At 29.6% G+C, this 3,960-nt stretch overlaps 1 protein-coding gene across 2 annotated transcripts in view; it reads right to left on the reverse strand.

The window, feature by feature from the left end:
* Positions 1 to 3,960, reverse strand: part of LOC117167503 — an 18,637-nt gene that overhangs the window by 13,080 nt on the left and 1,597 nt on the right. The window lies entirely within an intron of this gene.

The raw sequence follows: 3,960 nt of genomic DNA on the forward strand, positions 1-3,960 counted from the left end.
GCGCATACTTTGAATAAAATATTTGTTATCATTCTCTTGAAATAAATGTGTTTTTTTCTTGAAAAAATACCGGTTTCATATGTATACACCTGGTATATGTATCAGCTGAAAGTTTGCTTTTTATTTTTTTCAATATCGGAGTACAATAATTTAATTAAAAGTGAGGCAAAATTTAAGCTTATAATAAAGCTTATTTATATTAAATCTAAGATTTTCACGCAATATAGACTTTCTTCAGAAACAGAATAAAAAATAGAAATTTAGGGAAATATGTTTTTCATCTTAAAGCAAAAACAGAAGTTGGTATTTTCGTAGTAACTTTTAGAATGTTTTTATTTTTATACTGCGAAATAATATAATCTGCATCAGTTTGCATAAGAATTATCGACTTCTGTTTTTGCTTTCAGATGAAAAACATATTTCCCTAAATTCCAATTTTTCATTCTGATTCTTAAGGAAGACTATATTGCGCGAAAACCTTGTGAATAATGAGTTTATTAAAATTTTTAGATTTCTATGAAATATATTTTGTAATTAAAAATTGTTTTAATGAAATCTACATATGAATTCAATTCTGAAGAAAATGTAAATTTAATATGTAAGACTGAACGCCTTCATATTTATAATATTATATGTTAATCCCAGAATATGTATTTACCATTTTATTTTAAAGAAAAGTTGAAAAACAATTTTTTCCAATATTGTATAAGTTTACAACTTTACCAAAACATTATATCCAAACTGTTAAAAATTTCTGTTGTGATTTCACAACAAATGTAATTGAAGTTTATTAGCAAAACGTAACGTAATTTCACAATACATGTAATATAATTTTACAATACATGTGATGCAGATTTTGTTGGATGTCGTGAAATTACAAAATATTTGTTGTCATATCACAATACCGTATTGTCACGGCACAATTTCATGTATTGTAAAATTTCATTACGTCTTGGTAATAAACTTTCATTGCCTTTATTGTGAAATCACAACAGGAATTTTCAACAGTTTTTTCAACAGAGAAAAACGCAGATGTACGCGTTGATATCAACGTCCGATGACTTACGTGCAATTCTTAGGACACATTGTGGAGCCAGCCTAATAGTTGAAGATAAATAATGCTGTCTTTTATGCATAGATCAATTCATAAATGATGGCGAACCGAAGAAATATATCATATGTAGTTAACGTAGTACCTTTTATAAAGTAACTGGTACTAAAAACATACACTAGTCGAAAAAGTCCTTCCTTTCCCCCTGGGTGCATGATTAGTATGAAAGATGTGCTGACTAGCAAATTTTTAGACCTTTCAATCATGAAGCACTTCGTTTATCGAGTGAAGTTCGAGGAACGAAAAACTGCAATAATACGCAACTTTCTTTTTGGTTTGTTAAAAAGTCCCAAAATTAGATCAGTTGCAGCGAGTTGAAGTGAAGAAAATGTTGATTTTAAATTAAACGATTTTGTTGTAAATATTTCGAAAACGGTCAAAGACACAAAATATTGCATTCAAAGAAAAAAGTGCGGAATACAATTTTGTATGGGAATATGCCGTCGCCTAAAGTTAAAATACGCTATGCCCCTTAAATTTCAAACTAAGAAAATAAGGTTCAATGTTTTGTTACGAATGCATTTTAGCGGGTCTGGAAAATGGAGCAATTCATGTACACAACATATTTATAAATAAACTATTTACAATAAAAATGTAAAGCAAAATATTCAACAGAATGATAGTTTACATTATTATATTGTATTTGTATATTGAATTTCTAATATGGTCATATTCTTATAGGTCATTTCAAGCTTAATCATATTTTTGAAAATTTTTATCTCTCACATTGAAGTTAGTTTATATATATAAAATAGGTGCTACAAAGTCAGCATTTTTCACTTACAACAATGCAATAAGGACTTGTACGGAAAAAATGTATACATAAAAAGTCACGAACTAGAAGCTAGGTCTCGGATACGAGAAAAATTCATCGGATATTGATGTATTTTCGTAAATAATCTGGGAAATTCGATAAAGAATTGACGAACTCGGTGTGAAGATTCTAAATAGGTTCAACATTTTTTTTCTTCGTGAATTATTACAAAAACATGACTAATGATTAAGAAAATATTCAGAGAGCACTCATGACAAGTCAAATGGGCAGTGCGTGTGTGCACGCGCATGTATGGTTCGATTTCGTCTGATGCGCGGCTTCAAGTTTTATACTACCTATGATTATTATTTAGAAACTGCCGAGACAGCAATTCGAGTGCTTGAATCTTTAGAGTTGCGAATTTATAAATAAATATAAATTAAAGCGCACAAATAAAATTCTTTCCTTTTTATATTCAAGTGTAAAACTTCCAGGAACTGTTCGTAAAGAACTTTGAAATTTGTCCATACATTTTTCATAGAAGTAAGGACTCAATGTTTCATTTTTTTACGTCGTATCCGAGACTTAGTTATAAGTTCGTGACTTCCTTACGGATACATTTTTTCCGTGTGGCGTAATATAATTTTAACTTTTAATTAACGTCACTATATGAATTATAATAGCAAAAACTTAGAGAATAAATTTCTGGAAAAAACCTAACGAACCTAAAATTAATAATCGTTCAAATATTTCAAAAAGTGGACATGGCATCGTATAACTGTAGGACGACGATACTTTAAAATAGGGAATTTCTACTCTAAGTGAAATAATTTTACGTGCCCTCCTTTGACAAGGCAGCTGAATTTTAGAAAGCAGCTGCCATTTTTTCATTTTAAAAAATTTTTTAAATTTGTTGAGCCCAATTAAAAGAGCAAGAATTCCAACCTAAATAAAAAAATAATAAAATAAGAAATAACTAGGCTCGTTCGGATACTACATTAAAGAAAAACATTTCTGCCAAATTTTGAGAATTAGAAGGTAATTTTTGAATGATTGTAGAAAATCCGAAATTTTTTTCATTAAGTGTGAAATATGTGTTACCTTATTTCACCATAGAATGATATATCCAAATACTAAAGCATTTTGACACCATAAGCTGGAATTTTCTACCTGATATGAAATGAAATATTAGTCTCCATATCGCCGGGTGAGCAGAAGAATGTAGTGTCTGATTTTTGTTTCAAGAGACGTATCTCGCCCACGGTTCCAATAGATTCTGAGCGAGAAACGATGTCTCTTGAAATAAAAATCAGACACTACGTTCTTCCGCTCACACGGCGATATGTTGATGCCCATGAGATATAAAAGTTAATCAAAATATTACCCTTGAAATTATATATTTTTAGGAGATAGGGAAACGGGAACTTGAATAAAAAATTAGCTTTTCTAGAATTCAGCTTTACCGTTTTTAATGAAAGAAATATGTATCCTGTAATAACTAACGGGATAATTTTTCAAAAAATGAGAAAAAAATTCTGAAAAAAAACTGGTAAGTAAATGTTGTTGAATTTTATTAACAAAATTTTAACAATGACTCATCACGCCTATATATTTTGGGAAGAAAAATTTTTAAGTAAGGAATCTTCGAAGTTTTGTAAAAATATGGATCAGGTAATTTAAAACTGTAAACAGAAATAAAAGTTTTCAAAAGATGAAACACTGTTTTGCCCTTTTTTTGTTAGAACTATTGAAAAAGTTTTATGGACAATTTTCCTATTGGCTTTTACAACTAGGGACGAACCGAAACTTTCCTTCTATTTTGTTACTGTCAGTTAAACAATATAACCCGGAATTAATGATTAATAAAATTTCAGGAATTATCTAATATCGGTTAAGCCGTTTGTAGGAAAAAATATCTCGTTATTTTAATTTTCCCCTCCATAACTCAATATTTGTAGGGGTAGTTTTAACTTCTTCTCCAGGGAGAACTTTTCATGCTTTTGTAATAACTTGAGCAAAATGTTCAATATCTTCAGTTCGTCGTTTGCGCACTATTGGTAACTTTTTTCTTATAAACCTTTGTACCCGCTGGGTA

This window comes from Belonocnema kinseyi, chromosome 2 (genome assembly GCF_010883055.1).
Source record: "Belonocnema kinseyi isolate 2016_QV_RU_SX_M_011 chromosome 2, B_treatae_v1, whole genome shotgun sequence".
NCBI lineage: Eukaryota > Metazoa > Arthropoda > Insecta > Hymenoptera > Cynipidae > Belonocnema > Belonocnema kinseyi.